This window comes from Notamacropus eugenii, chromosome 4 (assembly GCF_028372415.1).
Source record: "Notamacropus eugenii isolate mMacEug1 chromosome 4, mMacEug1.pri_v2, whole genome shotgun sequence".
Classification (NCBI taxonomy): domain Eukaryota; kingdom Metazoa; phylum Chordata; class Mammalia; order Diprotodontia; family Macropodidae; genus Notamacropus; species Notamacropus eugenii.
The window spans coordinates 54,751,530-54,774,443 of record NC_092875.1 but is presented as its reverse complement, the minus strand read 5'-3'; the positions used below and the strand labels follow the sequence as shown (position 1 = coordinate 54,774,443).

The window sequence follows — 22,914 nt, the reverse complement described above, 5'->3', positions numbered from 1 at the left end:
GGGCAGTATGACCATACTGGATGCTTTGGGGAAAGAAGAAGACACGGAGTCATGTTAATAACATTAATGGTTCACGTTTCTGTAGTGCTAAAAATACATAAGGCACTTTTCTCACGACATCCTACCTTGTGATGTAGGTAGGAGTCATAGGGTGATACAGGGTGCAGTGAGATCATTATCCCTATAAAGCCTTGAGACACCCTGAGGTCCACCATCCCTGCCCTCTTTATATTGCTGATGAAGAGACTCAGACAGGAAATGACTTTTCCAGGGTTGACACATCCAGTCAGTGGCAGTTGGGACTAATTTGGGGAGATTGTGTGTGTGTTTATATGTGTGTGTGTGTGTGTGTGTGTGTGTGTGTGTGTTATATATACACCCACACATACATATAATTTGCTGTGTGTGTGTGTGTGTGTGTGTGTGTGTGTGTGTGTGTGTGTGTTGGGGAGGAAGTTTCTTTACCCCTTTTCCCAACCAAGGAAATTATTGTATCTATGCAAATGAGGGGCCAAAAAGGAATTTACATCAGCATGTCTTTTTTTTAATATATTTTTCTTTGCTTTATTGTAATACTCATTTCAAGAATGACATGGCATTTTAAGTCCAATGCCATTTTTGTAGAACAGAATGACCAGTCACTGACATTTCCAAATTCTTAAAACCACAAAAACAGGCCAAGAAAATTAAAGATACAGTCTTCCCTTCTCTTGGATAGCATGTTATAAAATTATCTGCATTTAATACAAAGAAAGAATTGTTTTCTCTGATATACAGTGAAGGTCATATTTGACCACTCTATTACAGCATTCTGGGAACTGGCTTTGGAATCCACTTTTTGGCTGGTACTGGGAATTTCTACAAATTTTCCCCTAGAGGAACAACACAAGTTTGACAGTGAGGTGTCTACCACTACATGAGCGTATCTTAAAAGCATCCTGGTGTCATTAACATGGGTCCTTCTTACAGGATTTAGAGCTGAAAACAATCTTGGAGACCATCCACTTGTTAACCTTTTTTTGTGTGCGTTGTGGACTCCTTTGGCAGTCTAGAGAAGTCTATGACCACCTTCCCAAAATATTTTTAAATGTATAAGATAAAATACATAGTATTGTGAAGGGAACCAATTATATCAAAATAGTGAACAAATTTTAAAATAAGTTTTTATTGATATTTTCTGTTTCTTACATCACCATAGTGTCCCAGGCATCCCTTCCCCTCCCCTTCCCAGAGAGCCATCTCAAAGGACAAATACTATTTTGGGGGGGAGGGGGGAGTCAGCACAACTGATTGATATATTGAAAAAGTCTGAAAATCTGTACCATGTGTAACACCTGTGGATTCCCCTCCTCCAAGAAAAGAGGTAGGTTGGGCACGTTCTCAGAGTTCTTCGTTTGATTTCCACTTGATCTTTATGATTTTACTTTTGATTTTTTTGGTGTCTTGTTCTTTACATTCAAATTATTGATTGTAGTGACCATGTCTGTTATCTTCTTGGTTCCGCTTACTTCATTCTGTATCACTTCATATAGCTCTTTCCATGTTTCTCTACATCACACACATAATTCCTGACAGGCACAGTTTTATTCCATCTACCACAGTTTGTTTAGCCATTCCCCAACCGATGGGCATCTACTGTGTTTTCCAGTTCTCAGCTCTCACACAAAGTACAGTTACACGTATACTTTGTAGTACGTGTGAAATTTTTCTTATTGACGACTTCCTTGGGGTAAACAGCCAAGTGTGGGGGCTCTGGGACAAAGGGTATAGACATCTGATTTGCTTAATTAAAATTTGCTTTCCAACATGGTTGTACCATTTCACAGCTCCACCAACAACGTATTAATGTGCCTGTCTTCCTACACCCCTTCCAACATGGATTGTGGCCATTTTGGGGGGTCATTTTTGTCAATTTGCGCAGTGTATGAGGTGAAACCTTAGGGTTATTTTGATGTGGAACACTTTTCATGTGCTTATAAATAAATCCTTTGCAGTTCTTCTTTTGCAAATTATTTGTTCATATCCTTCTGCCATTTATCCATTGTGGAATGGCTCTATATGTCCATCAGTCTCCACACGCACACACCTATGTGTATATATGTGTATAGAGTTTATACATTGTGGATACCAAATGCTTATGTCATATCTATCTATATCCATCTATATAGATATATACAGAGAGAGAGAGGGAGAGAAAGGGGGACAGAGAGAGAAAGAGTTTGGTATCCAAAATACAGAGCCATTCTGCAGTGGATAAGTGGTTGAAGGGTATGAACAAACAGTTCTCAAAAGAAGAACTGCAAAGTATATATACATGTATGTGTGTGTGTGTGTGTGTGTGTGTGTGTGTGTGTGTGTGTGTAGTTTATGTATCTTAGATACCAAACGCTTATAAAAGAAATGTAAATATATTTTTAAAAAATAAGTTTGTTGGACCCTAGGTTAAATCCCCATCTAGTTCAATTCCCTCATCTTATCGATAGCGAAACTGAGGACCAGAAAGTGAAAGGTGTGACTTGCTCAAGGTCTGAGGGAGTAACCCTGATTACCAGAATTGATTACTTGATTAGTAGGATGATTGGCAGAATCAAGATTCAAACCCAGGCCCACAAAGGTAGTATGGTATAATGGCAAGAGAGAACTGGATTCAAATTCTGACTGCCATTTGCCAGCTAAGAGACCTTGGACAAGTCACTTCAGCTCTCTGGGTCTGAATTTCCTCATCTTAACCTGATAACTTCTGAGGACCTTTCTGCCTTTAACCCTGTGATGCTGTGCTTCTCCATCTTTCCACTGTATGATTTTGTCTTTCATGGCATCAGCAATGAAATTCGCTGTGGTGTTGGAGACCCTGGCACTTGTGTACATGGGCTATCCTTGCCCCTCTGCCCCTGCTTCCCTAGGTAGGCCCAGTCTTGCTGTGACTGTTGTATTCCACTGTGATCAGAGGTCAGACATGGTGATAAATACACCTCTGCTGTACTTGGAGGGCACAGTCTCTGTAAAACCTTCCCTGATCACCCTAACCCACAAGAGAGGTCTCTTTCCTCTCAGCTCCTTTTAGCACTTATTATCATTTACACCACTCACTGGGCACATGGAAAACTCCCTGGCATCATTACTGATCATCTCCTGTGTGCCTCCCCAGCAAGGGGGAGGGTCTGCATTTGCTTGTTTTGTGTTCCCCACATGCCTGAACAGTTCTATTCAACTAGTATTTATTAAGAGCATACTTATGTGGCAGACACTGTGGTAGATCCTGGGAGTATGAAGAAAAATAAAAAATAAAGCATTTCCTGCTCTGAGCTCAAGGGACTTAGATTCTCTTGGAGGAGAGACATACATTTATGTCTGTACAAAATAAATATACACCCAGCATTCTGCAGGAGGCCTTTCGCAATCACTTCTTCCAAGATTAACTCCATTTTACTCTCTTGAGTATAGCTTATATAAGTCATTGTTTGTATGTTGTCTCCCCAATTAGAATGTGAGCATCCTGATAGTAAGGACAGTGTTTTTGCCCTCTTTTGTACAGTGCTTGGCATACAGTAAGTTCTTAATAAAATCTTGTCGGGTTAACTAACAAGATAACTTTGGGAGGGCAAATGAGGGCCCTAACAGCTTGGGGGATGAGGACTGACTTAGATTTAGGAGGTGGCAGCTGAGTTTTGAAATGAAACAATGATTTTTAAGAGGTAAAGATGAGGAGAGAAACCATTCCATGGCTGCCAAGGCACAGAGGGTGGGAAAGGTCATGTCCTGTGTGAGGAGCAGCAGAAGGCCAGTCTGGCTGGGTGGAGAGAGTGGGGGAGATGCAGTTGTGGGTAATGGAGCTGGAGAGGTAATGTATGTGTTGGAGGTCGACAGCTGGCCACCCAGGCGTTTGTGTGGGTGGTACCTGCTCTGAGATCAGGCCCAAGGTGCCTCTAAGGGAGTGGGAAACAAGAGGAAGGCTTGTGGTGGTGAGGCCCCCTCACTCCTTTAGTAGGTGGAAATTAGAACTCTTTGCCATACCTCAAACATTAGGTGTAGGATGCTCTCTTTAAAGGCATTTTCCTTGGTCACTCCTGCTGGGAAGGGGGATAACAGCTTTCATCAGCCACTCCCTCCATACTTGCAGTAAGCAGAAATTGGGAAGATTACACAAGTTAGGGTAAACAACAGAGTACACCAGAATTGGTCAGTTAGCATTTCTTAAGCCCCAGCTATGTGTAGGGCAGTTAGGTGGCACAGTGCACAGATGTCCAGGCCTAGAGTCAGGAAGACTCATCTTCCTGAGTTTCAATCTGGCGTCAGACATTTACTAGCCATGTGACCCTGGGTAAATCTCAGTTTCCTCATCCATAAAATGAAATGGCAAACCACTCCAGTATCTTTGCCAAGAAGACCCCAAACAGGAAACAGCTCAGAGACAACAAAAGCACTTGCTATGTGCTGAGGAAGGAAAAAGCAAAAGACAGTGCCTGTCTTCCAAGAGTTCACATTCCAGTGAGGGTGACAACAACGGAACAAGGAGTGAAGGCAATCAATTGAATTCAGAGGGGTCGGGAAAGACCTCCTGTAAAAGAGGACCTTTCAGTTGGCACTTAAAGGAAAAGCAGTAGGCAGATATGAGAAAGGAGAGCATTTCAGGCACATGGGACAGATGCAGAAAATGCCTGGAATGGAGAGATGGAAAAGCAAAAAAGAGCCAGTCTCACCAGATCAAAGAGGTTTGTTTAATTGTGTCCATCGCTGTGGATGCCCGTAGGGTTTTCTTGGCAGACATGCTGGAGTGGTTTACCATTTTGTTCTCCAGTGTGTCCCTATTTTGCAGATGAGGAACTGAGGCAAACAGGATTACATGACTTATTCAGGGTCACATAGCTAATAACTGTCTGAGGCTTGATTTTAACTCTGGACTTCCTGACCACAGGCCCAGTGCTGTACCCACTTTGCCACTTAGCTGCCCCCAGGTCAAAGAGTATGTAGTGGGGAATAAGGTAAGAAGACTGGATTAGATTATACAGGACTTTGAACTCCAGACAGAGGATTTGGTCCTGGAGGTGACAGGGATCCATGGAAGTTTGTTGAATCTGGAGGATGATGCAATCAGACCTCTGTTTTAGAAAAAATCACTTTGGCAGCTGGAGGATGGGATTGGAAGGAGGAAAGATTTGAGGCAGGCAGACCAAACACCTAGTCTAGCAGGGAGGTGATGAGGACCTGCTCAGAGCGGTGATCATGTCAGAGAAGAGGTATATTGGAGTTATTTTACAGGTGAGGCTGACAGACCTTGGCAACAGCTTGGATAGTGGAAGGTGAGAGAGAGTGAGGAAACCACGATGAGCCTGGGGAACTAGGAGATGGTGTTACCCTCTATAGAATGAGTTATAGGGAAGTTTTATTTTTGTTTTAGGAGGGGAGTAGAGGAAAAGATAACGAGTTCAATTTTGGACATGTTCATTTTAAGAGGTCTGAAAGACAGTTGGAAATGTGAGGTTGGAGAGTCAGCAGAAAGTTTGGGGCAGGAAAGGTACTAGCGTAGATTTGGAAATTGAATCCATGGGAGCCAAGGAGATCACCAAGTGAAGTATAGAGACCATGGATAGAAAGAGGGCAAGATCCAGCAAAGGAAACATGGAGAAGGGGCAGTCAGATAGCTAGGAGGAGAACCAGGGGAGAATGGCATCCCCCAAACCCAGAGAGAATAGGAGGGAGTGATCAAACATCAGAGACTGCTGGGGTCAAGAAGAATGAGGATTGAGAAAAGGCCAGAGCAAATCAGCTTTTCCATTTAGGACAAGAAAAACAATCTCAGTTCAACCATGAAGATCAGCGATCTCGCTGGGGAAGAGTGTTCTTGGAAGTTCCTAGGGTGGCAGCTGCTGGAAGACAAGGGACATGTCGGTGGCTCCAGGGAGCTCTCATCCATCATTTAAAAGCTCACTCCTTTCCTCTTTTGCCCTTTCTTTCTCAAATCCTGCCACTCTCCTCCAAAGTGTCCCCCTGGCTCAGAGGTCTCTCAGTCAGGAGTCACAGCTCCCTCTGCTCACAGCAAAGCTCCTTACAGGGCTTTGCTTCAGAAGCCACCTGATGGCTTGGGTTGGGAGAAAGGATTACAGTTAGCTGAGACAAAGTTGTGAAGAACTTTACAATCCAAACAGGAGTTCCTACGTGATCCTAGAGGCTATGGAGAAACCCTGGAGCTTAGAATTGTGTCACATAGATTTGTGGTTTAGGGAAATCATTTTGGCAGACTTGTGGAGGATAAATAGAGTCGGGAGAGGTTCGAGACAGTAAGTCCTGTTATGAGGCAGTCGGTGAGAGGGTGTGAGCGCTGGGACTAAGGATGTGGCTTAGAAGACAAACCCAAGAGATATGGTGCTGATAGAAATGACTGAGGTTTTTGAACCTAAACAAACTGGTTTAGGTTTTGAACCTAAACAAATCAGGAAACAGAAGTTTAGAAAGGGAGAGTTTGGAAGAAAAAGATGAACTCCTTCGTAGACATCAATACATATTTGCTGATTGATAGGTAAAAATCACTCCTGCCATTTGTTTTTATGTTGTGTGTGTGTGTGTGTGTGTGTGTGTGTGTGTGTGTGTGTGTGTGTGTGAGAGAGAGAGAGAGAGAGAGAGAGAGAGAGAGAGAGAGAGAGAGAGAGAGAGAGAGAGAGAGAGAGAGAGATTGTGTACACCCTAGCACATGAAGGTGTAGTACAAAGAGGTGGAAGTGTCAAAGCCCCCGGGCTCAAATCTTGACTGCTTCTTATTATCTAAATGACGCCTTGATCTCTCTTAGATCTTTGGCTTCCCTTTCTATAAAATAAAGGAGCTGGAGGATCTGTAAGGTCTTGTCGAGCCCTGAATCTATCACTTTATAACAGTATCCCCTAAAATGCTTTTACTTTTGATCTGCATAGAATATAAGTAACATTATCCATTTGGTTTTTTTTATCTCTATTTTATAAATGAGGGGGGACTTCAGACTCAGAGTGGGCAGCTAGGTGGTATAGTGGATAAAGCGGCAGACTTGGAGTCAGGAAGACCCAAGTTCCACTTTGACCCTCAAACACTTCCTAGCTGTGTGACCCTGGGCAAGTCACTTCACCTGGTTTGCCTCAGTTTTCTCATAAATAAAATGAACTGGAGAAGGAAATGGCGAACCACTCTAGTATCTTTGCCAAGAAAAACCCAAATGGCGTCATGAAGAGTCAGACACAACTGAAAACAACCGGCTAACAATAGCAACCAGACCTCGCTAATAAATGTCAGAAATGCCATTTTGCACCGTGGTCTTCTTGCCTTTGAGACCCGCAGTATACAGTGTCCCCCAAATCTGAGAGGTGTTTAGGCTTTTGAATACTTAAAACGGCGCTGAGACTTTTGGGACCCCCGGTGTTGGGTGGTGAAGAAGGGGCTCGAGCTGGAGACGCCAGAACATGACCACGTGCGCGTCGCAGGCATTCCGATGTATGCTTTAGGGTGGCACCGCGATCTTAGAGGGGACGTGGCAGCCTTCCTCACCTTGCCTGTGTTCTTTGGCAGTCTGATGAAACCTACAGACCCCGTCCTCAATAAAAAAACCCCAATGCAGGAAACCAGTTATGCTGAAATCTTTATATAATTTTTCTTTAAAACAATGTACACGGGCCCCGGGCTACGAGGAACCCTTGGGTATGCGGAGATGTCACTGCAGGGGCCCAGGTCTCAAGAGCGAGCGAAGGGCAGGACCGGGGTTCTTCCCGTCGGCGAGCCCAGAGCGCCGCAGAGTCGGAGCCCAAGGCTCCCTCCCCGGGCTAGCCTGGGCTCCCGCTCCCGTTGCCCTTAGCAACGCGTGGCCCGCCGCTTCCTGTATTGATTCGAATCGTCGGGGACGTCATTCCCTCCCGAGATGCACATCGCGCGCCGGCGCACCAGCTCCGCTGCGGGGGCCTCGGGGGAGGGGGTGGTGTTTAGGGAGGAATTGGGCGGGGAGGAGGAGGAGAAGGCGTGGTCAAGCGCGCGTTCGGAGTGAGGGTGGCGCGAGGCCCGGACGCCAGCGCGAGCTTCTCGGGCCTGAGGACGGGGGCCTCGGCGCGGCTGGGCTCGGGAGCGCGCCTGCGCGGGAGCGCGGTGTGGAGGCCTGGCCGGGGCCGGGTTGGAGGGCGGGAGGGCGGGCGGGAGGGAGGGGGCCGGCGGTGGCGGCGGCGGAGGGGAGGCCGCGGAGGAGTGGCCGCCGCCATATTGAGGGAGCGCTGAGGCCGGGAACCTGACAGCGGCCGGGGCCTGGCTGTGCGGTGCGGCCGGCGGCTCTGCTGCCCTGCCCTGCCCCTGCCCTGCCCTGCCCTGCCCTGCCCTCCTCCGGGAGTCCCGACTGACGAGCGAGACACCGAGCGGCCGAGGGAGCGGCCGGCTGTCCGGGCGCAGGCGGAGCCAGGTGAGACGGCCCGGGGAGGGACCGAGTCCGGGCAGAGGACGCCCGGAGCCCGTGCCCTGTCAGCAGCGCCAGGTCACCCACCAGCCCCTCCCTCCCGCCCAGTGCCCCCTCACGCAGGCTCCCATCCTTAGCTGACCCTTGGCCGGCCCCGCCTCCCTGACCACCCCCGCGGGCCCCGGGCCCTCGTCCGTGCTCCTGCTGCCCCCGGCCCCGTGCCCCAGGCAAGGCCCTCTGCCCCCCGCCCGTGCCCGTCGCTGCCTCCCGCGACCCAGGTCTGCTGCTGCCCTGCTCACCGTCTATTAAGTAAGCGAACCCCGAGGTTCACCCCAGCCGCCCCCACTTTCCTGGCCCCTCTCTCACCTCTGCTCCATCCTTGTTTGCCCCCTTTCCTCTGCACTCCCAAACTCGCCTTCGTGCCCCTCTTTTTTCTGCCCTCAGTTTACCTGGGCGCTCATCACTCCACAGCCACCATCCCCCCAGCCGTTCTCTGCAGCCCCCATGCCCACCTCTCGGCCCATCGGACCCGGGATCTTCCGTCTCCACGGCCCAAACTTAAGCCTATCCTGCCTTCCCCAACCAGTTTGTCAGGACCTGTCTCCTGAGCCCCCATTCTACCTTGGCTTCCTCCAGACATAGGCCTCCCTGCCAATTGGACCCTGTCCACCCCTGCTCTGACCCTTGTACCCCTCTAGTATGAGCCCTCATCGAGCTTTCCTCTTGCCCTCCTCAACCTGATCTGTGCCCTAAACTCATCCTGCCCCTCAGAACTCACCCTGCTCGCCTTCTTCCTCCCCACCCCACCCCCTTGGCACTTTCCAGAACCACACTTTCCCGTCATAGTCCTCACTCTGTCCCTGAAGCCATTTCTAATTCCCAGCCCTGCTTTTTTTTTTTCTTTTGAACCCCTTTCCTCGAGACCCCTGTCCTTTCCCCACCACATCTTCATTTTGATCTCTCCCTGGTTTAAATGGGAGCTATCTTCCCTCCTCCCCACTCACTTGAGAATTGAAGGATTAAGGATGCTTTCTGTGCCAAAGAACTATAGGGTATACAGAGGGCAAGGGCCCAGCAGAGTCCCTTCTCTAGATTATTTATTAGGATAAAATGCCTTTACTGACTTGTTGGCTAGGAGCAACAACTGGTTCATTATACTGAATAGACCATCACTTCTATCCCTTGGTTATCAATATTTCCCCACATATCTGCCCCTAGGGATCCGTTAAAATTTTTACCCTCCTAATGAGAGAAACTTACCCAGATAAAGGATGCTATGCCCCTAAATATTGCCAGCTGTCTTTAGGGAACTTGAAACTACTGGGAAATGTGAGTCTCTCCTTTGAGGATGGAGAGACAACTGTGGGGAGGCACTTACCGTATATTGTTTGGAATCTGGTGAAGATTCCCTTTTCCATCTTCCTATAAACCATGGATTTTATGAGAGTGAGGAGAATATGGTAGGCAAGGGTCATGGCTTAGTTACAGAATACATTGTGCCTTGATTTGATCTCGCTATAGAAGTTTTCCTTTCTGGACCCCAAGAACTTCAAAAATCTTTGAGAAACCAGAAGAGGATGGAGGCAGAGGTGCTGAGCAGGTGCATGGCATTCTTGAGTGATTGAAGTGGGCCTCATAAGCTTTAGTTAAGTATCAAGTCCTGCTGGTACATTTTAGGAAGTTCTAGCTTCCATCTTTGAACAGCTTTTATTCCAAGAGATTGTTTTTCCATGGACCTTAGTTCAGTTACTTGATCTATCTTAACTATACATTGAAAATCTTGAGTGTTTCACATTTTTAGATGCTTGTTTTAAAGGGTTTTAAAGGGTTGTTTGGATTAAAATGGGGAAGAGAAGATTTTCAGGAAGCAAAAAATATGAAGTTGGTAGAAACAGAAAAAATGGGAGAAGTTGATTTTTCTTTTAAAATGTATTTCCTGGCTTTCACATTTACATTTTGGACTAATCAATTGATATATATTATACAAACAAGACTTCTGTAATAGGCTGGTTCTGAAGATTGACAACAATTTGGTTGTAGAAGCCTTTGCATCCATATTTACATATATAGATTATAATAAAAAGTCATTGCCATTTTAAGAGCTACCTAGGGGATTGATGAGGAAATTTCACATCTCTGTGGTATTCTATCTGTAGGACTTCAAGTTAAAAATCATATAAATTCATTAGATTTGGAAAAGATCATATAGAGAGAGGTTGGTCCCTCCCTCTTTTATAAAGAAACTGAGGCCCAGACAGGGAAAGTGATTTAAATGTTAAAAGTCACAGAAGTAATAAATGGCAGAGCCAGGATTCAGGCCAGCTTTTCACATTATTGCCCCCCAAGAATATCTATGTCCTTGACCTATTTGAGTTTTGTCATAGACATCAAATTGTTACCTCTTGAAAGGAAGAGGGGGTCAGGACTGAAGTAGTCCATTTCCATTTTCATTTGTGTCTGTTGTCCCTGAATTTGGTCAGAATATGATGCAAATGAGGCTAAGAAGCCATCCCAGGATAAACCACATTTCTTTTTTTTAGATTCCTACCCATCTTGTCGAACTTTTTTCCTTCATTACTTCCTACCTCTATTTCACATTCACTTGGGCTGCTATCCTTTGTTTTCATCATTTGTTCTCATGCCTGGACTACATCCCATCCACCTTCAGGTATCTCCACCCTTCTTCAAGGGCCAGCTCAGGGGACACCTGCTCTGAAATCTTGATCCTCTGCAATCAGACGTGTGATTTCTCTCCTAAGGTGAACTTTGCATCTGCATTTGAGAATCAGTTTGGTATCATGAAAAGAACACTGAACATCCTAGGTCTAGTTCTAGCTCTGCCACTAACTCACCGTAAGACCCTGAGAAAATGAGTTGGACTACAGGCTATCTATGATACCTTCTAGCTCTGTAATTTTTGACTTTTATTTTCTATTTTGCTAATGTGTATGTATGTCCTAATTTCCTTAATGATTTGAGATGGTTGTCTTTTTTTCTTCGCAGTTTCTTTTCACAGTAGGATCATAGATTTAGAGTTGAAAGGGACCTCAAAGACCATCTAGTCCAATCCCTTCATTTTAAAGATAAAAAAATTGAAACCAAGGAACCTGTGACTTATCTCAAAGGCCCCAAATGAAGTGCTAAAGATTCAGAAATGGAATCTGAGCCCAAGTCCTCTGATTACAGAGAGCCACTGCTCTTTTCCACTGCACCATAATGCTCCCCAAGAGATGCTTAACATTTATTGTCTTTAAATATATTTAGTCACTAAAAGAGATCAGTGATCCCAGCCACTCCCTTCCTGTTGGACAATACAGTGCACTTTTACCTTGACTACTGAAAATTTATATGTAAAAAATACGAAGAAATATGAAATTCTATTTAAATATGAAGAAATGACTTCTCCATTGCTATCATTTAAATTCAGATAGTTTTACAGTTGGGAGAGTTTTAGAAGTCATCTAACCTAATTCCTTTATTATAGAGGAGGAAACTGAGACCCAGAGAAGGTAAGGTGACCTACCCAAAGTAATACATTTAATTAGTGGCACAACTTGGGCTAGAAAGGGAACTGTATTTTTTACACTATATCCTCTTTCATTGAAGACTAGAATAATTTTCATAGACATTGAAAAGCATGTGGTGTGTAAGTAGTACCCATGACAGAAGCAAGTAACTGTTTTAGGGTTTATTAACTTTTGCCTACCTTCTTGAAATAGGAAATTCATTCCTGTGCATGTTTTAGATAGCCTCACCAAATCTCACTAAAAACAAATTCCCAGTTTCATGTACTCTTTAGTTCTCTTTCTCTAGAGAAACTTTTCTCCAGAGTGCTGTAGTAGTACTTTTTGCATCTCAAGTCTTAGTGTCTTGGTCTGAAACAGAAATTTTTTGGAAAATTGCAAGTGCTGAAACTTAAGACTTTAGGTTCTTTTGACGGCAATGTTGTCTAAGGAAAAGAGCACCAGATTTGTTGTCAGAGCACCTGGTTTCCTATCTGGGCTCTATGTGTTTAGTTTGACCATGAATAAGTCACTTAATCTCTTAGGTAAGAATCTTAGTTTCTTCTGTAAAATGCAGAGTTAGAATATAGATAACCTCAAAGATCTCTAGATCCCTGGTATCTATGAGACATTTTCTTTTAATTTTCCAAGTACTTTCCATTTGAGTCTCAGCCATTTTGCAAAGTTCTCTTCCTTAAGAACTTTGATAAATAGATGACTTATTTGCAAGGTTCTGGGGATATAAAGATGAAAGCATGCATATACTCACAGAAGGGAGATAACACGAACTGACTATAACATAAATCTGATAGTATGTGCTAAGAAGTTCATTCAAAGTACTATGAGAAATTTAAGGAAGGAGGATCACTTCTGTATGAGGAAAACTGAAGGCTTCATGGAGGAGATTTAGAGTCCTGAGGTGTGGGCCCTGAAGGAGAGGCCATATTTGATCTTTGAATGGGGGAAGTGGGATCCCATTCCCAGTATAGAAGATGGGATGAAAGTTGAAGATAGAGAGTAGTATGAAGGCCTTGATGAATACCAGCCTGAACTAGTTTGTGTTTTATTTGGGTAGACATCAGGAAGTGGCTAAAGGGTTTTGAGTTAATGAAGAACCATCAGAGCGCAGTGCATTTGGCCTATTACAGTGTGGAAGATGGATTGGAGAGAAGACACATAAGCGCAGGGAAACCAGTTAGGAGACTTCTATTATAGTCCTAGGGAGACATGACAATAACCTAGACTAGGGTAGCTAAAGTAGGAGAGAGGAAAACAGAGACTTGACAGCTGATTGGATATTGTGATTGAGAGGGGAGGGGACTAATCAGAATAAAAAAGGAATGAGCATTATTTGGCACCTTTCGTGTGTCAGGTGCTGTGCTTAAGTGCTAATACAAATATCTCATTTGGTTCTTAAAACAGCTGTACAAGTTCATCATGTTCAGTCATATCTGACTCTGAGACCCCGTGGACTATGGCACACGAGGCCTTTCTATTCTATTTCCTGAAGTTGATCCAAGCTTATGGTTGTTGCTTCCATGACACTCTCCATCTCGTCCTCTGCTGTCCTCTTCTCCTGTTGCTTTCTGTCTTTCTCAACATCAGGGTCTTTTCCAGTGACTTCCTGCCCTCTCATAAGGTGGGTGCTATTGTTATCCCCATTTTATATTTGAGGAAACTGAGGCAGGCAGATGAAGTAACAGGGTCATATAGTTACTAATTGTCTGAGGATAGATTTGAACTTAGGTCTTCTTGACTCCAGGTCCAGGGTTCTATCCACTGCATTAGTTAGCTGTCTGAAAGATGACTGAGCTTTTGAGCCTAGGTGATTGGGTGGTTGGTGGTTGCAAGAAATTGTACCCAAATGTTTTAGTTACCTTTGCATTGAGCCAGTTACTCTCTTCAAGAAGAAGGGACCCACCCGAATTTTATTTTTTCAAGCCTCTTAAAATCAATTCTTAAATTTAGGCAGCTGGTTGGCAGAGAGGAAAGAGTACTTAGCCTGGAGTCAGGAAGACCTGAGTTCACATCCAGCCTTGGACACCTACTCACTGTGTGACCATGGGCCAGTCACATAACCTTTGTTTACCTCAGTTTCCTCATCTGTAAAATGAGGATAACATAGTCCCTGCCTCCTCAGGTTGTTTTGAAGGTCGAATGAGATAATGATTATAAAGTGCCTAGCACAATGCCTGGCCCAGAGTAAGCACCATATAAATATTTGCTATATTAAGTTGGAATTTGGATAGTAGTGAACTAAACATTGGAACCTTCTATACCTGACCGGAACAGGATGTAGGAAATTAAGTAACCCTCTCAGAGCAGGTAGAGCTAATTGAAACCCATGGATCATTTTAGAGAAACAAATCAAAATCCATGACAGAAATGCCAGAATGATTTTTACTTGATTTGTATGTTTCTTAAAGACATTTCTCCTCAGAAAGTGAAGATTGCTAAGTGTTGTTATAGTGGTAAGTTTAATAATCCTGGTGCAGAAGGGGTGGGGAGGGGGGTGTGAGGGGGCGTGGAGGAGGGAGAGTCTTCCTAAAAGGAACATTCCACCATGGCTGCATTTTCTCAAAGGAAAATAATTAGCAATAACAGTATAAAGTCGGGTGGCTTAGGGGTTGTATACTACATTAAATAATTCAAACAGCAGGGGAGCAGTTGGTGCTTGGTGTGTACTAAGGGATACCAATAAAATCATTGTTTAATGAGAAGTACACTGGGATAAAGGTTCAAAAAGTAATTTGCCGATATACCCACATCAGAGAAGCCTGTAAACTAGATTGTAAAATTGGGTGCAGAGGCTGTCATTTAGCTTTCTTTCCAACACTGAGTATAGGACCTTCCTCATACTTGATAAAGTAGAATTGAATTCTGTCCAACTTGAAAAAATGAGGAACAACTACTGTTTTTTTAATTTAGTCATTGACCAAAGCTGGAACTAAGGGAAAGCAGCTACCTAGGGCACAGTGGTGGAGGCAGTGATTAGAAGTTAGGTAATAAAGAATACTTTGTTTTTATGACTTTGAGTAAATGTACACATTTTGAATGTCAGAAAATTCTGCATTTTGTGGTTAAAGAGACTTCTGTAGACAAACATAGGGGAACACAATTGAAAAAAAAATTGATAATATCTTTTGTTTTTATATCACCTTCATTTCCATATATATATATATATATATATATATATATATATATATATATATATATTCTTCTCCCTTTCAGGCTGTCATCCTTGATATAAGGAATTTTAAAAAGAGAAAGAAACAGCTCAGTCAAACCAACCAAACATCAATTAAGTCTTATTTTTGTAGGGATTGTTCCATACCCATAGTACCTTACTCCAGAGAAAGGAGTGGGAACATACATTCTTATATTTTTTTCTTTGGACCAAACTTGGATAGTCTGTCAACTAACTAGCATTTATTAAGTGTTTACTGTGTGCTGAGTACTGTACTAAGCATTCAATTTTAGTTTTGTTGTTGTTTTTTTCCTTTTAAATTGTTATGGTCACTGTGTATACTGTTTTCCTGAGTTGTGCGTTATATCACTTTGCAGCAGTTTATAGGACTTTTTCCATCCTTCTGTGTATTCATCATGTCATTATTTCTTAACACTGTATTAGTATTTTATTACATTCAGGTACCACAGTCCATTTAACCATTCCTCTGTTGATTTCTTTCCAGTTCTTTGAGGAAATACAATTTTATTTTATTTTCTGGAATGTACAACTGTATTGTCAGTGGCAGACCCAGGACTATATTTCTAGCATAGTTAAGGAAGATTAAAAATAAGGTTAGAATTAATATTTCATAGTAGATAGAGGGCTAGGCCTTGGATTCAGGAGGATTTGTGTTCAGTTCTTGCCTCTGACATAATACCAGTTGTGTGACCACAAGTAATTCACTTGACCTCTGAGAATTCCAAGAAGTTCTCTCTAAGTTACAGAGAAGTTGCCTATTTTTATTGGTGGAAAGATTTTTCATTTTAAAGAGTCCCTCACACCAATGAAATCAGTTATCTGTATCCTCCCCCCCCAAAAAAAAAATTAATGAAATCATAGGATATCAGAACTAAAAGGGACATTTAAATGTCCTCCACTCTAAAATCTGATATTACAGATGGGGAAACTGAGGCCTATTTTCAGTTCTTACAGTCTGTTCATGCCTGAATGTGGGGCCAAACACAGCTTTCACTCCACATTTTTTTTCCTGCTGCCCTATTTATGACTGAGTGGCTCAAGAATATGCCTTTCTCTTAACATTTTTCCTAGCCTTACTTAGAATCATAAACTGTGAGAGCTGGATAAGACTTCAGAGGCCATCTGGTTCAAATACCACCTGAAGCAAATATCTCCTTCTCCCATCTGTAAAATGAGGAGTCTGGATTAGATGTCTCATGAGATTCCTTCCAACTTCTAAATCTATTATCTTTGGCAAGTCATTCAGCCTCTGCTTGAATGCCTCTAATGACAGAATTTTCTAGAAGCAGCCAATTCAGTGGTTAGAATCCTCTGATTATTAGAAGTTCTGCTTGGTATTGAATCCATATCTACCTCTCTTTGGTACCTTAGCATGAACTCTAGTACTTCTCTCTGGGGCAGATCCCTAATTTGAATTTTGACTAAAGGTTGGAAACCAATTTTAAGGTGAAGTAGTAGTATTAGTAATGCTAATAATTTCTGACTTCGTTGCCATGTGGGTATGTATATTAGACATGACTGGATATTCCCTTAGCACTTGCCATTTATTATCCATGTGTGGTACACAGCAACTAACATTAAAAACTAATTACTCTTTAAATTTCTGTGCCCTGTTTTCCTGATTGGGCTCTAAATTTCTTGAGACCAAGGATATAATATTTTATAAAATTATACAATTTTAAAATACAAGAAACTTTAAAAGGCCATCTAGTTTGACACCATCATTTTACAGAAGTCATGGTTCCCCAAAGTTGCAGCTTACCTAGGGCCATACAATAAATTTTTGACAAGAGACTGGACCAGACCCAGTTCTCCTGACTCTAATATGGTGCTTTTTCTAGTACATCACAGTGGCTAATACGTTGCCTTGTACACACGTGGCTTTCGATAAAATGTTGTTAATGAAGGCTAAAAGAAAATTGTTGGCATTGCCCTAATGGTTGGTATCTATTTGCCTAAATAAGAATCACTATATTATAAAAACTTCAAGATTCCTAAGGCAGGGAAGTGCATCAGTTTGAGTAGTCTTTAAGCCAAGTGATTTTATAGCCAATATTTTAATGGAAATTTTTACAAATTAGACCCAAATCAGCGGATGTCAGCTTATTCTGGCACCAGTATGATTTGCCTAGCGCCACCTGTAGCATAAACATACTAAGATGTAACAGAATTAAAGAGCTGTAAAGGGACCACAGATATCATCATTAGAGGCAGCTAAGTAATGTGGTGGATAGGGTGCAGGGCCAGGAGTCAGGGAGATCAAAGTTCAAATCTGGCCTCAGACACTTACAGGCTGTGTGACCTTGTGAGTTACTTGATCAATTTGCCCCAGTTTCCTCAGATGTAAAACAGGGTTAATAACAGCACTTACCTCGTAGTTATTTTGATAATATCATTTGTAAAGTGCTTAGCAGTGTCTAGCATATAGTATAAATCCTAATTATTATCATTACAACTATCATCATCATTATTGTCATTATTATTCAGGCTAATCTGTACTTGACTAGTAATCTTTTTATTAAATCTCCATTATATATGGTCATCTGAGGCAGTGCAATCCACTTTGGGCAGCTCTAATTATGAGGGGTTTTCCTTTTATCACATCTAAATCTATCTATCTGTAATTGCCCTTAATTATCCTCTTTTAGTTTCAGTAGAATAGGATAAGTTTTTCTCTCAAGGGATTCATCCATTAGTTCTGTGTTATATTACATAGTCTCAACTGGGCCCTTACAACTGCAAGGCAATCCTGTTATACTTCACTAATTGACTACACTATTCCACTTTCTGTAGCAGCCTTTCCAAATCTTTTCATCCTTTGTCAGAGACTTCCATGGCTCCCCTTCCTTCACCCTCTCAGCTAAGAACCTTCATATTTTACTGAAAAAATTGAGGCCATTTATAGAAACCTCCGTTTTCTCGCCTCCTGGTCTCGTATCACTCGGATGCCATCTGTAACTGTCTGCTTCACTCATCTCACATGAAGAGATGGATATTTTCATCTAGGCAGAGTCCTCTTCTTGCACAAGTTATTTCATTCCATCCCATCTTCTCCAAAAGATTACTCTCTCTACCATTCCCACTTTCTCACTTATCTTCAGTCTCTTCCCGTCTACTAGCTGATGCCTTGTTTCGTATAACACATCCAGATCTTCCCCAGCCTTGAAAAAACCCTCTTTGATCTATCCATCCCTGCTAGCAATCGTCCCATAAAGCTGCTCTCCTTTTGTATCTAAAATCTTTGAGAACACCGACTACACAATGGTTGCCTCCACTTCATAACTCTCTTAACTCTGGTTATTGACCTCAGTATTCAACTGAAATTCTTCTGTAAAGTTAACAGTGATCTCTTAATTACCGTATCTAATGATCTTTTTTCAGTTTTCATCCATCTCAACCACTGTAGCCTTTGACACTGTTGTGGTTTCATGGTGTGTTGTGGGGTTGTCGCGAGTGAATTCACAGATCATCTCCAACTCAAGCAAAGGCATTTATTGAGTGATGCCTCTCAGGAAACTGACTGAGTTCCAAGAAGGAACCAGCAGTTTAGTGAAAGCAAGACAGATTTTTATTTTTTTTTCCATTAATTTATTTTTAGTTTTCAACCTTCAGTTCCATAAGATTTTGAGTTCCAAATTTCCTTCCCATCTTTCCCCTACCCCCACATCAAAACAGCATACATTCTGCTTACCCCTTCCTCCAATCTGCCCTCCCTTCTATTACCCTTCCCTTCTCTTATCCCCTTACCTTCTATTTTCCTATAGGGCAAGATGGATTTCTATACTCCATTGCCTATATATTTTATTTCCCAGTTGCATACATAAAAACAATTTTTAACACTCATTTTTAAAACTTTGAGTTCCATATTCTTTCCCTTACTCTCTCCCCATGCACCCTCATTGGGAAGGCAAACAATTCGATAAAGGTTTTATATATATATATATATATGTATATATATATATGTCTCCATGTAAAACACTTCCATAACAGTCATGTTGTGAGAGACTAACTATATTTCCCTCTATGCTATCCTGCCCCCCATTTATTCTGTTCTCTCCTTTGACTCTACATAAGTAAGCATGCTTAAAATATGTGCAGAATAAGAACAAGATCAAGTTTTAGAAGGGGGAGAGACAGTGTTTGCTTCTGATTACCTCTCTCCCCATTTACTCACCCTTCTGTCATCCCCCTCCCTTATCCATGTCCCCCTTACTTTCTTGTAGGGTAAAATAGATTTTCACACCCAGTTGACTCAGTGCATTTTTGCTTGCTATCACTCGTTTCTGGATTTCTTTCTTTCCTCATCACCTGGCTTGAAGTCACTGCTAGAATCCTACTTTCTGCAAGAAAGCTTTTCCTGATCTTTCTTAACGCTGATGAAAATTAAATTATTTCCAACTTACATTGTATGTATCTTGTTTGTACATAGTTGTTTGCATATTACCTCCCCCATTGTAATGTGGCCTCTTCAAGAGCAAGCAGAGACTGTTTTTTATCTTTGTTTCCCCAGAGCTTAGCACAGTACCTATCACATAGTGAGCGCTTAATAAATGCTTAGTGACTATTAAAGCAGTAATAAAAAGGGATGGTAGGTACTATTTCAAGACAACATTTGCAAACAGTAATGGTGAACAGTCAATAAATTGGTGATGTTGGAATTACATTTCACTTTTGGCCCTATAATTGTGAAGTCGTATTGTGTAGTGGAAAGAAACTTGACCTAGAAATCAGAATGTGAGAGTTCATGCCATATGTAGGTTGGTTGAGGAAGCTTGAGATATGTCCCCTTCTGAACTTTTTTGTTTTCTTCTGTATACTTTTAATGTTGATTCTCTTTTCCTCTTCAAAAATCTTTTTTATAACCCACTAACTCATCTCCTATGAATAAAAGCCCTCTCTTGTAAGTATAGTCAAGTAAAACACATTGATTATACCAACAAGTATATATCTCATTCTGTACCCTTATTCTGATAACCCTCTGCTAAAAAGAAAGAGAGGACTCCAGTTCCAAGGAAGGAGGGGGCCTGAGGAGCAGTATCATTGCTATCCCAACGGATCAGAAGCCCTTATTGGGTAAGGACCAGAGTGAAAACCACGAGAGCAGATACCACACTTCTCCCCAGATCACATTGCCTTGGAAGCATTGAAAACTTCCAGTCCCCCTAGAATTAGCTCTGAAAACAGCAGTGTGGAAAAATCCTGAACCTTGAGACAGAACTCTGCTCTCTTTACTCTCCACTCCCCACCCCCTGCAAGGAACGGAGCCCAATGGTAACATAAAGTTCCAAATTGAGAAATACAGTAGAAAAATGAGCAAACAACAAAAGATAGAACCTGACCATAAAATGCTACTATGGTGACAGGGAAGATCATGACATAAAGTCAAAACAGCTGCAAGTAAAGCCCCAAAGTGGGGGGAAATGTGAATTGTACACAAGTCCAACAAGAATTCCTGCAAGATCTAAAAAAAAAAATTTTCAAAATCAGAGTAATAGAGGAAAAATTAGGTAAAGAAATGAAAGTGAAAGTAGACTAATATGAAAAGGCAATTAACAACTTGGTGTAAAAGACACAAAAAATGCTGAAGAAAATAATACCTTAAAAAAGAGAATTGGGCAAGTAGATGCTAATTATTCCATGAGACGTCATGAAACAATATATTCAAAAGAATGAAACAAATTAAACATGAAATATCTCAGAAAAACAACTGACCAGGAAAACAGATCCAGAAGAGATAATTTTTAAATTATTGGATTTCCTGAAAGCCATAATCAAAGAAATAGCCTAGACATTATCTTTCAAGAAATTGTTACTGAAAACTGTTGCAATACCCTAGAACCAAAGGATAAAAGAAGTGGAAAGAATCAATTGATCATCACCTGAAAGAGATCCCAAAATGAACATTCCCAGGAATATTATGACGAAATTCCAGAGCTCCCAGGACAAAGAGAAAGTACTTCAAGATTAAGAAAGAAACCATTCATATACTGAGCCACAGTTAGGATCATACAGGATTCAGCAGCAGCCACACATGGAGGGATTGGAATATTCTGAAAAGGAGAAGAGCTGAGGTTACAAACAAGAATAACCTCCCTAAAAATACTGAGTATAATCCTTCAAGGAAGAAAATTGATAGTTAATGAAACAGAGTACTTTCAAGTATTCTTGATGAAAAAAGCTGAATAGAAAATCTGACTTTCAAATATAAGACTCACGAAAAGTATAAAAAGGGTAAACATGAAAAAAATCATAAGAATTAATGGGTAAATTATTTTACCTTTATAGTTATTTCTATATGACAAGATGAGATATATATATGTATACATATATATATATCTAAGAACTTCATCATTATTAAGGGCAATGAGAAAGATTCTACAGATAAAGAGGGTGTGGGAGTGAGCTGATTATGTTGGAATGGTGTAAAAAATGAATAAGGGAGAAAAAGGGATGCTTTGGGAGAAGAGGGGAGAGGGAAAATGGGGGGAAATTGTCTCACATAAAAGCAAGGAAGAACTTTTATAGTGGAGAGGAAAATGCAGGACAACACTTAAACCTTACATCTCAGTAGGTTCAGAGGAAAAATTGCTTACTCAATTGGTAATAGAAATTTATCTTGCCGAACTTGGAAGTAAGAAGGGAAAAGGATAAGAGAATAATAAAAAGGGAGAATGGTAACCAGGAGGGCAGATAAAGGAAGGCAGTAGTCAGAAAAAAAACAGATTTTAGAGGAGGGATAATAAAAGGAGGGACAAGATAAAAAGAGAGAAGGATAAATAGGACAATAGGATGCAGGGAAATAGTTTGTAATCCTAACCATAAATGTGAATGAGATGAACTTTCCCATCAAGTAGAAGCAGATAGCAGAATGTATTAGAAACCCCAGTCCAGCAATATGTTGTTTACAGGAAATACTTGGAAAAAACTGTTAAAATAAGGGACTGGAACAGCATCTATTATTCTTCTGCTGAAATAAGAAGTCAGAGATAGCAATCATGATCTCAAACAAAGCAAAAGTGAAAATAGAACTAACTAAAAGATTTAAGCAGGGAAACTACATCTTGCTAAAAGGAACCATAAACAATGAAGTAATATCAACACTAAACATATATGGACCAAATATGCATCCAAATTCTTATAGAATATGTCAAACGAATTACAGAAAGAATACACAATAAAATCGGACAGTGGGGAATCCTCAGCTCTTCCCTCTCAAAGCTTGATAAATCTAACGATAAATGAGAAAGAAATCAAAGAGATGAACAGAATCTTAGAAATGTTACATGTGACGGACCTCTGGAGAAAACGGAATGGGAATATAAAGGAATAAACTTTTTTCTCAGCTATAGCATGGTATCTACACAAAAATTGACCATGTTTTAGGGCATAAAAACCTCACAACCAAATGCAGAAAAGCAGAATTACCGAATGCACTCTTTTCAGGCCATAAAGCAATAAAAATTACATTTAAAAAGGAGCCATGGAAGCATAGATTAAAAGCTAATTAGAAAGTAAATCCTAAAGAATCCTAATGGATCAAAGAACAAATCATCGGGGAAAAGCTATTAATTTCATTAAAGAGAATGACAACAATGAGACAACTTTCTAGAATTTGTGGGATGCAGCCAAAACAGTACTTAGGGGAAAATTTATATATCTAAATACATATATCAATAAAGGAGAGAAAGAGAAATCAATTAATTTGGACATGTAACTTTAAAAAAACTCAGAAAACTAGAAAAAACAGATTAAAGATCTGCAATTAAACACCAAAGTGAAAATCCAGAAAATCAAAGGAAAAATTAATA

General features: G+C 41.5%; 1 protein-coding gene across 4 annotated transcripts in view; it reads left to right on the top strand.

The window, feature by feature from the left end:
* Positions 1 to 22,914, top strand: part of FZR1 (fizzy and cell division cycle 20 related 1) — an 89,774-nt gene that overhangs the window by 16,796 nt on the left and 50,064 nt on the right. Inside the window, exon 1 of one of the 4 annotated variants that reach the window (XM_072601064.1) lies at positions 8,265 to 8,401. The exons of 2 other annotated variants lie outside the window; for them this stretch is intronic. The gene's annotated coding sequence lies outside the window, so the exon portion shown is untranslated. Of the gene's footprint in view, positions 1 to 8,264; positions 8,402 to 8,518; positions 8,705 to 22,914 lie in introns of those variants that run through there. One more of the 4 variants, XM_072601068.1, reaches the window with a different exon arrangement.